The following is a 12,184-nucleotide window of genomic DNA, read 5'->3' as shown; positions in this document are numbered from 1 at the left end:
AATTGTCATTCTCTCTCGTTATCCATACATCAGAGAAGGAGAGTTTGGAGAAAGTAAAGTGAAAGAGGAAGATCAATTTAATATTTGGTTCATTTTCATGTTATTGGGCTGTGATGACCTAGGGTTGACCTATATAACTTTTCAAGATGGTTTCTAATCCAGCCCAGCCAATATAAATAACTTTGTTAAGTAGACTTCATTTGCTGTCTGAGCAGGATGACTTAATAGGCCACAGTTTACATCTCTCTGGTGACTTCTGTTAGAATCATGAGGTTTTGTGCCAAAGGATCCTTTCATTTTTGGTAGCCCATCTTCTCTCTTGGTCTTCATTATCGTCTCCTCTCCTTTACTAGACACACTCAGCATTGCACATGTGGGCTGGAACCACACTTCAGGCAGTCCAGCTGATGGAAAAGAAAGACAGCATTGAAGTGAGAAGAAAATGAAATACATGCTTTGAGTTTGTAAAAATTCAAATCAAATTATAATCCAATCAACCTTTTCTCAAATCAAGTATTTCAAAATAAGGATGACGCTCTCACTGGTAGAATGTATATGTCTGTTAGATTGGTCATAATGCACCTAGTGTAGATGCCTCAAAAGGGCAGGAGTACCAGAAATATACAGAGTTTCAAGTCACCTTTGTAGAAGTGTGCTCTCATGGCCACCCTACCCACCAATTCTGGTGCTTACTGAGCTACAGTGAGCACCTGGAACATGAACTTCTCCTGAGTCTCAGTTGGCCTCTTGTTCATGACGGGCAACAGGACACTGCACAGCCGGCTGCTAGAGTAGACACAGGTGGTGTAGCTCAGGGTATTGCAATGGAACAGTGAGTGTCTGATATCTCACTGTGCTTGTGGATTGTGGAGACCACCAAGACTCTGCCAGATGTTGGTCTTCTCAGGCCAAGGAAGCCTGAATAATGCAGTGCACACCCAGAGCTGAGGAAGCACTAGAATAACCTTAGAGAGGATGAAGCTGGACAAGTATAAGATGAGCCTGATTTTTCCATTTTCATACTGTTCTTGTCTATGAAGTTTAAAAAACTCACAGAATGAGTTGGCAAGTGTTTTGGTTATCTACTGCTGCATCCAAACAAACAAATAAACAAAAAGCCCAAAATTTTCTTGCTTAAAACAACAACAATAAGAGGATTCCCTCTTTCAGGAAGATAAAGTAGACATCATTTCCCCTGTCCCTCCCATGAAGTAAAACAAACATAAGCCTTTGAAAGGTAAAGATTAAAGGCAGAAAAGCTAGGACTTGGGGGTCCAAAAGAAAGACATGGTGAGGAGTTTATGAGGTTTTTGTTTTTCTTCTCATGTATCTGAGGCTGAGGCTGGCTGAAGAAGCCAGCCAACTGGAAGCAACCAACAGTCACAGAAAAAATGCCTCAACAAAATCCTGCTTTCTCTAGCCAGAGTATCAGGAAAGGGGGAGCAAAGCTCTAGCAGGACTGCCACAGAAAAGAGAGAAGACAAAAATCTCTAATACCAGGAATGAAAGAGGGAATATCACTATAGACCCAGCAGACATCAAAAGGATAATAAGGAAATTCTACAAACAACTATATACACATATTTTACAAGTCAGACAAATGGATAATGTTTTTGAAAACACAAATTAACACACTCAGCATGAAGTAATTCAAATAGTCCAATAACTATTGAGGAAAGTTAATTTAAAATTTTTAAAAACTCTCCCCCAGAAAGAAATCTTCAGGTCCAGATGGTTCTGGTAGAAAATTATACCACCAATGTAAAAAATTAACACCAATTCTATAAAATCTCTTCTAGAAAATATAAGAGGATAGAGCTCATTTCACTTTATGAAGCTAGTATTACCCTGATACCCAAATCAAAGATAATACAACAAAGGGAACTACAGACTAATATTCCTCATGAATATAGATGCAAAAATCCTTAGAATATGTTAGCAAATTGAATTTGGAATATATATAAAAATTATATATGTTGACCTGGTAGAGTTTATTGAAAGGATGCAAGTGTTTCAATAGTCAGAAGTCAATCAATGCAATCCACCATATTGACAGACTAAAGAAGAAAAATTACACGATCATATCAGTTAATATAAAAAAAAGCCATTGACAAAATTCAACACTCATTTATGATAAAAAACTTTCAGAGAAATAAAAATAACGGGGAACTTCTTAAACTTGATAAATAGCATCTGCAACAAAAAAGAAAACATAGCTAACATAATATGTAATAGCAGAAGACTGAATGGTTTTTCCCTAAGATTGGGAAAAAGTTAAGGATGTTTACAATCACTAGTCTTATTCAGCTTAGTACTAGATATTCTTGCCAGTGCAATAAGGCAAGAAAAGGAAATAAATGGCATACATATTGGAAAGGAAAAAATGAAACTGTCCCTAGTTATATGGACATATACATAAGAGATAAATAAATAAATAAATAATGAGGTTAATCATTGGATTGAACTTTCCATTTAGGACACTTGTCTCTTCCATTTGCAGAAAATTCTCATCATCTATTTCATCTCTTCCATTTTTGCTTCTCCACCATTTTCTCAATTCTGTTCTTCTCTAATTCTTATTAGAAAGATCTTGGAGTTTCTAAATCTCTTTTAAATGCCTGAAAATAGTTCAGATGTTTTATCTCATTTATCTGGATGCTTTTTAGTCAACACCTCAATTCTGTTTTCCAACTTAGTTGTTTTTCATGTCTGTGAAAACTAAAGTTTATCTTGGTTGTGTCTTATTTTTTTATTTTAATGACTAAATTTTTATTGCCAAAATTTTTTTTATTATTTTTATATCTACTAGTACTTATTTGAATTCTACTCACTGTTTTCTTTTATTTTTTTTAAAAAATTCTGGTACACAGTAGTTGAGAATCCAATTTCTGAAGCCAGATTTCATGGGTTTGAATTTGAGGTCCACTATTTACTTACTATGTTAGGCCAGGCAGATCACTTAAACTCCCCTCTCTTAGTTTTTCCGTTGCTAAATGGAAATTGTTCTCTTAAGGTTTTTGTAAAAAATATTGAGTTGTTAAATGTAAAGCTTTTAGAACAATGTCTGGCATGTAAAAGTGTCCTCATAAATGTTGGCAATATTATCATTCATTTTTATTAATGTCATTTCTTAATTTGCCTCTTCTAGAGTCTAAAAGAAAAATTTCAAACATTCCTCATGTTTTAATTTCAGCCAGACAAAATGCATATTCTGTTTATAAATCTCTTGTTGATGTTGTTACCAAAACCTTTTTTTCACTTACATGCTTTGGAATTTTCATTTGAAAGTTCATTTTGAGTAGGAAATCTGAATTCCTTTTCTCTCTTTTTCCTTTCATTTCCTACATCTCATGTTCATCACTTTCCTGCAATCAAGTCCTATTCCAGAGCTTATTGTTCTATATTGTAAACAGCTCGCACACAAAAAAGTTGAGTGACATTTTGATGTAGCTTTGTTCCTTCATTTCCCATCTTAGCTACATGTTTAAAGTTAAAAACAAAAATCAATTCTACTGATCAGGCTTTCTTCCACGTTCAGCCCCTTCCCACTCCACTCCCAGAGCCAAACATTTATATCTCCTAGGAGAAAAATCTTGGTTATAGGTTCAGCTGTCAATCTCATGATTCTATGCTTCTCTCTGAGGCTCAGAAAGAAGTTTAGTACACCCTGTTTTACCCTTGTTTGGTTCTTGGAAGAACACTTCAGGAGGTTTATTTTCCCTCTAATTATAAAAGAAATGTGGGTGTAACAGAACTACAGTGGAACTCCCATCTAAGGCAGAAAATGCAGAATTCCATCCTCATCGCGAAGTACCTTGGCAAAGAACTTCCCTGAATATGTTAGAACCTCTATAGAAAACTGAAGACAGAAAAATGAAGGTCAGAAAAACAGGGTAAGGAGAAAATTTTTGTTTTTGTTTATTTGCTATAAAGCAAACATGTTTTTCTTTAAACTTACTCTATAAAAGTTAAAACATGGTAAAAGAATTACTTACTGTATCAATATAGTTATAGCGTTCTTTAACATGAAATTCATTATTTCATGATTATTACTACAATATTCTTTCCAACTCCTTTAAAAATCCACTTGTTGTGTCCCTAGTGTGTAATATAGCACATTACTGCTCAATAATGGAAGCCACACACTCTGAATTTTGTTCCAGTTAATATTGGCATTGGGACAATATTTTCCTCTTGAAATTAAGCAAAGTATTTCCTTACCCATTTTGCAAATATGTTTTGTAGTCGCAAGTAAAATATGCATCATTAAAAAGGAAATTATTTTGATTGATTTTTTACCTTGTTTATATAAATCTAGAACTACCTGTTTTTTAGCTCTAATTAAAAAGAACAAAATTGATTTTCTAATCATAGCCAATTTTATAAAAATTGGTTTTATAAAAAGGACATAATCTCCCATCAAGACATAGGAAGAGCTTGAACTATTCCATTTAGGATGTTCTTCATCTCTAATTCTCAACAGCTCTGAATATTAGCTTTATCTCGTAATTGGCTTTTAGTGCTTCTGGCCAAGCAGGCCCTGTTGAATAAAATCTGAAAGTGCTCTGTTTTATAGATCATTTGGAAAGTAGTATGATCTTGTTGCTTTTTCCTTAACACAAACTGAAGTGCCTCCTTTCCTCTGCAATCACTGCTTTGCCTGGAGAATGGCTTCTGTGAAAACACTGCAGGAAAGAGTCTGGCTTCAGAGCTATGGCTCCTGTAAATTCTGAAAAGGACCTATGTGTTCCTTAATTGCCCTGCAACATACTCTTATAATATATACTGAGAATCTTATAAATGTGATATCTAAGGCTAAAATATTTGGCATAATACTTTCTTGCCAGATAAATGGCTTGAGAGAAAGGATAACAGCTTCTTATTAGTGCTGGGAAATAATGAGGTTTTCAATCCTCTCTATACACTTCTGTTGGAAAGGAACATGATATATTTCTCAGTCATTCTCTAAAGATTAAAAATCTAACCTTAACCCTAGTTTGAAATCAGTGAAAGTGATTTTTTTCAGAGACCCAAATCTGAAGACTTTTGTAGATCTGACTTTGTTGTCCCTTCCCAGGGTTATAAGTCAGTAGCAGGAATTCAGAGACACAGACATTTTTCTTCATACAATTCAATGATCTTACATGCATTTTCTCCCTAAGAACAAGAATGAGAGGAGCTCACTCTTAATATCCTCCACATGGGCAAAGAGGCTTTGGCTACACACAGTGGCTCTGTCACTGGAATGTGAACTCCATGAAGGCAGAACATATTTTCAGTTTGTTTACTGCTGAATCCCCATTGCCCATAAAAGTGCCTACTGCAAAGTTCAATAAATATTTATTGAATAAATAAATAAATTTATCCATCCATCCATTCATTTTATTTATTTATTTATTGTTGACTGCATTGGGTCTTTGTTGCTGCGTGCAGGCTTTCTCTAGTTGTGGTGAGTGGGGTCTACTCTTCGTTGTGGTGCACAGGCTTCTCACTGCTGTGGCTTCTCTTGCTGCGGAGCATGGGCTCTAGGCACACGGGCTTCAGTGGTTGTGGCACGTGGGCTCAGTAGTTGTGGAGCACGGGCTTAGTTGCTCTGTGGCATGTGGGATCTTCCCGGACCAGGGCTCGAACCTGTGTCCCCTGAATTGGCAGGCAGATTCTTAACCACTGAGTCACCAGGGAAGTCTCCATCCATTCATTTTTAATTCATTTAATCTCTTTGGATACTGACAGATATTTAATGATTTAGATAGTGTCATTACTATGATTTCATACATGAATTTCGTGTAGGAATATCTTACTCTGGATGACTGAGAAAGTATATCCTGAGAAGGAAGCTTATTTGATAATACTTGAATGGAAAGAGCAATTCCAGGATGGAAGGGTGAGGGGAAAGAAGGAATGAGTCAAGAAAAGTAAATATGAGGGCAACCTTACTGAACAGATTACATCTTTATAACAAGTGCATTTTGTTCTCAGTGTCAGGTGACATCTTCCCAAGATATCTTTGGGGAAAAGGGAGGAGAATTTGTCCACTGACTTCCTCCTCTCCCCTGTCTCTCATTAGTCCAAGCTAAATCTTCCACACTTTCTGGTAGAGTTACGTGACCTCTCCAAAGAGTTGTTTGAGAAGCAATGGTCCTGAAGACCCTGATCCAGCCAGTGTACAGAGGTGGTGATTACCCCACCAGTGGGCACTGTGTGGGTAGCTGTAGTGGCATACTGGCTCCCGATCTTAGGCAAAACAGAAACTATTTCTCAAACATCTCCGTCCAGAAAACTGGATAAGTGTACCTGTCTAGGTTGAGCATAAACTGAATTTGCTACAACTAGTAATCCAAATCCCAGTCCAAGTATTCTACAAGGTATGAGTGGCTGAACTGGGACTTGAACCTTAGGTGTTTGATTACATACCTACCTTGTTACACATGAAGTTTTCTCCTCATCTATTTCTAGTTTTCAGTATATATATTTAAGTCAAGAGGGAACTGTGCAAAAAAAAAAGGGAGAAAGTAGGATTGAAGTCATATTAAGTACACACACACACACACACACAAACACACACATACAGAGCAGTGTTTTTTGAAGTCTGCTTTTTCTCAGAAGTTCTCAGGTTCGTTAATCAGTAATGCATCTTCAGACAAACAATTAAAATTTAATCTGAGGAATCGGGTTCATCTGTTTTTATGTTTAATATATTGCCGTGTTTTCTTTTTAAACACATTTCGCTACTAAAAAAAAAAGTTTGGGGAAGAATAGAATTGAAGACACCATCGACTGTAAGTCTGTTATTTACTCACTGAAATCATGTATATGGATAATTAACACTTTGGAATAAACAGAAAACTTTTCTGTTCATTAAACTATAAGGGGTTCTGAGGAATCAGAAGACGCCCAGAGTTTATAGCTAATTTACTCTCCTTTAACTTCTGATTATAGCATTTATATAGCATTAGGATCTAATTTGAGCATGAATCATAATTCACCTGGGGACAGTTGTGAAAATATTCTGAGCTCTTTGCTACCAGTGGGTGGAGTAGAAGATAGTTATTATAGGTGCCCTAGGACACTGCCAAGATAAGAACCAATAACATTTAAAAAGTAACGATTAAGACGCAGTTTGTAATAGCTACTTCAGAGCTCTTCCTAAAGACCAAAAAATGTGTTGGGGCAGTGACGCTTACCCATTTACATAACAGGAGATCATCTAATCAGACTAAGAACTAACTCACTAAGGTCTAGAGCCTCTTTTCGTGACACAGGACTGCATACAGCTACCAGGAGGAAACACTTGAGTTTTACTCTGTTAAAGCCACCCTCTGGAGCTGCTGTTTCATTTCTGATACTACCTATGCTCATTCTAGTAATGGGACAACATATGAGAATTCACTAACCTTTCTGTCTCAGCCCCTTTCTTCCCACCATCCAAAAGATTTTATCTTTACTTGCCAATTTTTACATCCAATGCTTTATTTTTTCTAAAAGTTTTATCATTTTAGTTTTTATATCTAGTTCTATGATCTCTTCGAGTTAATTTTTGTCAATGGTGAGAGGTAACATGTAGATATCCAGTTTTTTCAGTACCAGTTATTGAAAAGATTATCTTTTCTCATGTGTCAAAATTACATTAGCACATTTCTGTAAAATAAACTGGCCATATATAAATGGCCTATTTCTAAACTTGCACTTCCGTTCCATTAATCAATATCTTTATGCCAGTACACTGTACCTTTGAAATCAAGTAATGGAAGTTTTCCAACTTTCTTTTGCCTTTTAAACAATTATTTTGATTAATCTAGATTTTTGGCGTTGTCATACAAATTTTACAATTGGCTAACAACATTCATAAAAAATAAATGAAAAAAGTTTACTGGGAGTTGCAATTTTCTGTAAGATGATGCAGCCTCATTTCTCTCTGATGAGTACAACTAAAATCCTTGGACATAATACAACACGTAATCATAAAATTACTCTGAAAGGTAGAAAGGCATACTAACTAGGGACCCCAGGACTTCAGGTGGAGCTGCCTTATTGCCTGGGCAGGACACTTAATAGGCTCTGTTCATGCCCACAGTCCCTGTAGATGTTCAACAATCATTAGATTAAGCCAGTACATCATGTCCAGGGATGAATGGAGTCACACAATCTCTAAGACTCCCTCCAACCAGGAGGCAGAGCTGTGCTCATACAGTCCTTGTGTCTGCAGCCACATGCAGTAGGGTGATGGAGGGGTGTAGTTTTTTCTGTGGTGTTCAGCTGGACCAAAGCCTGCGCCATCAAAATGTCTATCCTGCAGGACCTCCTTCTCTCTCAGTCCCCTGCCCAGAAACAGCAGGCTTATCCTGCTTTGTTTTCATTTTGTTTCTGTCTGTGCCTGTTAGTGTTTTAGGGTTGTGCACTTCTTCTGTGCCAAGACCAGGACAGATAGAAGACAAAACAAAAACAAAAAACAGGGGGCTTACCACCGAATTTCTCCTTGAACGCCCGAAGTTTCTTGACAGACTACTCTCTTATCTCTCCCTTTTAGACTCTTCTGCAGTTTGCTTCATTCATCTTTACCATGATTTTAACTATCATAAGACCTCCACAGTTAATTTCTGGTAATTCAAATTGATAAATCTGATTTGAGATACTTTATGCACAGAAAAAAAAGCCTTTCTTTAATTGTAATCAGAATTTATGTATGTATGAACATATTTGAATTTAAAGTTTGGAATCAGGAAAATGACCTTAGTTTATTGTAAGGATAGATCATTTTATATACGTAGAGATTTTTCTCTCTCTCTCTCATTTCCCAGGGATAAATTATTCCCTAATTTGTGAGGTCCTAATGACATAGTTATGCTATGAATGATTTTTCCTTAGATAAAATTTTAAGGATTTTTCAATGTAATGACTACACACAAAAGGATAAATAAATAACTTGTATAATATTATTTTGAACTCTTTAGTTAAATATTTTGGCTATATCTTGTCTCAGCTATGAAAAAAATTTTAATTTACAGCAACTCTTGAGGAAAAATAATTCCTTGTTTTGGGGAGAATTCTAATTTTGTAAGTTAGACTTAACATGATTTTTATTCTGTTTTCTTTTATTTAAATTTTTTCATGTATTTGTTATTTTATCATAATAATTTGCCTCAAAGATGAGACCAGACCAGTGTCTATATATCTTAATGAGTAGAAAAATCTGTGTAGAAAACTCTGTGCCCTTTTCATAACAATAACTTTTTAAATATAATCAATTTAAATATTTACCCTATAGCAGCAATCTTAAACAATCACAAGCTGTGCTGCATATGAGTATACTTATTGTGGGGCATTCCCTCTAAAAATAGTTATCCCATGTTCCTTTTTTTTTTTCACTCTAAGTATCTTACAGTTTTGTCAATTATATCTCAATAAAACTGAAAAACATTGACAACAATAGTACTAAAAAAATCATCATGAAATACTTCTAACTCCACAGAAAAGTGTAACAAATAAACAGGCATTTGACACCTGATTGAAATGTCAATATTTCTCCAAATGTGCTTTAGATCTGTTTTAAAAGTAAATAAAAACTGATATATACAGTTGAAGCCTGCATTTGCACATTCCCTATCACATTTGCTCCCTCTCCAGTGAAGCTGAGATGGGTCCTCCATGCACAAACAACATTGATCTTGTGTTTTATAAATTAATAGTAAACTCAATTTCAGTTGAATTTACTATTATCAATAGTACTCTTATTATGATTCATATAGATCTAATAAGGTTTCTTAGCTGAGATTTAAGTTCTAGCTCTTCTTCAAATCTGCCAATTCCTTGGTCTACTCCCCAGCTCATGTTCTTGAAGGAGCACTCCCCATGCAGCACAGCAGTCACATCGATAAGGAGCAGGGCGACCTGTGGTGGCTGGTACAGGCAATACAGGCATGGCTTCCTGGAACTGCCCTGAAACCCAGTTGCTCAGTCTCCTTTTTTTTTTTTTTACATCTTTATTGGAGTATAATTGCTTTACAATGGTGTGTTAGTTTCTGCTTTATAACAAAGTGAATCAGTTATACATATACATATGTTCCCATATCTCTTCCCTCTTGCGTCTCCCTCCCTCCCACACTCCCTATCCCACCCCTCTAGGTGGTCCAAAAGCACCAAGCTGATCTCCCTTTGCTATGTGGCTGCTTCCCACTAGCTATCTATCTAACGTTTGGTAGTGTATATATGTCCATGCCTCTCCCTCGCTTTGTCACAGCTTACCCTTCCCCCTCCCCATATCCTCAAGTCCATTCTCTAGTAGGTCTGTTTCTTTATTCCTGTCTTACCCCTAGGTTCTTCATGACATTTTTTTTTCTTAAATTCCATATATATGTGTTAGCATATGGTATTGTCTTTCTCTTTCTGACTTACTTCACTCTGTATGACAGACTCTAGGTCTATCCACCTCATTACAAATAGCTCAATTTCATTTCTTTTTATGGCTGAGTAATATTCCATTGTATATATGTGCCACATCTTCTTTAACCATTCATCCGATGATGGACACTTAGGTTGTTTCCATCTCTGGGCTATTGTAAATAGAGCTGCAATGCTGGAGAGGGTGTGGAGAAAAGGGAACCTTCTTGCACTGCTGGTAGGAATGTGAATTGGTACAGCCACTATGGAGAACAGTATGGAGGTTCCTTAAAAAACTACAAATAGAACTACCATATGACCAAGCAATCCCACTACTAGGCATATACCCTGAGAAAACCATAATTCAAAAAGAGTCATGTACCAAAATGTTCAGTCTCCTTTTTAATGCCATTGTCATTATCAGAGACCCCAGCTCCTTTACTCTCCTGTCATCATGGTCACTATGTCCTTATAGTTCTCAGCATGAAAGTCACAGATAAGGGCATACAGACATTGTTCATGGTGCAATGTAAATGAAGAGAACATATTAAATTAATAGTTTTAGATAAAATTAGTCATGGGGAGAGAAAAGGTAAAAGTGAGACCTCCACCTCCATAAAAAAGCAGAAATTTAGTAAACCCGATGAAAGGAAATACATAGTTCTGTGTTTCCAGTGAAAACAACTAGGCTAATAACTACAGTATGATTATTTGCAGGCTCATTTCAGCTTGATCCTACTTTATTTTTATTTTGACCCTAATCTAAAGTAAAACAGTATAAACTCCCTCATAACTGTTCAGTTTCAGTTAATAATGCTCAAAAAAGAACCATCATGGGAGGGAGCTGAACATCATTAAAACTAGGATCTTTCACATTTCCTATCCATGCTTCTTAAAGAAAAATGAGAAGTTTTATTGATTTCTTTTTTAATAGGCTGTTGAAATGTATTTCCTAGGTGTATTCAAGAGCAAATAGAATCAAGAAAAAGAGCTTAGAGCTAACATAAATATCTTTGAATTTTAGAGTTAGCATAAATATCTTTGGAATTGTAAAAAAAAAACACAAATATTACAGAAAATCTCTGATAACCTAGCAAATAGGTTATTTCTTTCTGTGTTCAAAGACAACATTATCTACCCCCAAGTCATAAAAATATTTTATTGTATTTTTTTCTGAAAAGTTTACAGGTTTAGCTTTAACTTTTACATCTCTGATCCATCCTAAATTCGTTTTCATGAGGTAGAGGAAGAGGATCATTTTTAAAATGGATATTCAGTTAGTCCAGAAACATTTGTTGAAAGTTTTCCTTTCCCCACTAGATTACACTGGTTCTTTGTTGAGAATCAGCTGAGGGTACAATAGCATTTTTTTAAAAAATCCCCACAGAAATATTCTTCCCAAGAAGAATAAAGTCAACCATGAACAGAAATGCCCCAAACTGCTATTTCCCTAGCATAAGCCCATCTATCATCCACCCACACCTACATATACAAACAAGTATAAATTATTTGTAATGAGGATAATAATAAAACATGGCTACTAAAAACACTAGCTTTCCTAAAGGAACTTGGTTAGAAGGAGTTTACCTTCTCAAGGAAGTCATTTTTAAGACTTGCATACCTACCCTCAAGATGTCTCCTCTTTTCATTTAGATCTCCCCCATCCAATACAGACAGAATGTGTCATATTCATATTTTATTTCTAGTATATATTATATATAACATCTCATATTTTCTTTTACTGTGGCATATATTTTTGGGCATTGATGTTATTATTTACTCATCTTTCTCCCATACTTTGGCTTTG

This window comes from Leucopleurus acutus, assembly GCF_964270905.1.
Source record: "Leucopleurus acutus genome assembly, chromosome: 6".
Taxonomy (NCBI): Eukaryota; Metazoa; Chordata; class Mammalia; order Artiodactyla; family Delphinidae; genus Leucopleurus; species Leucopleurus acutus.
The sequence above is the reverse complement of the archived record's forward strand: the minus strand, read 5'-3'. Positions refer to the sequence as shown.